The sequence below is a fragment of the Propithecus coquereli genome, unplaced genomic scaffold, assembly GCF_000956105.1.
Source record: "Propithecus coquereli isolate 6110/MARCELLA unplaced genomic scaffold, Pcoq_1.0 Scaffold55, whole genome shotgun sequence".
NCBI classification, from domain to species: Eukaryota; Metazoa; Chordata; class Mammalia; order Primates; family Indriidae; genus Propithecus; species Propithecus coquereli.
In genome coordinates, this window is record NW_012151396.1 from 4,275,841 (window position 1) to 4,276,176 (window position 336).

Consider the following 336-nt stretch of genomic DNA (forward strand, 5'->3'; position numbering starts at 1 on the left):
CATAATCTTACATATGTGCTCTGCCCCCAGTAGGGTCCGGGTTCTGGTGCCTAACGACTGGGCAGCTAACCTATGTGTATGACTTCTTTATTCCTATTGGTTTGCCACACCTCAAGCCAAATCATCCCTTTTAAGTAGATGCTCTCCTCACCTTGCTTTGTGTGAGTGACAGCGCTCTCTCTCTCTCTCCCTCTCTCTCTCTCTCTCTCCCCCTCTCTCTCACTCTCTCACTCTCTCTATCTTTCTCTCTCTCTGTGTTTAAGGGAGGGACCTGTAGGGCTACCATCCAAATCTCTAAGTAATGAGAACTATCCAGACTTGCTGGCATCCCTGAGG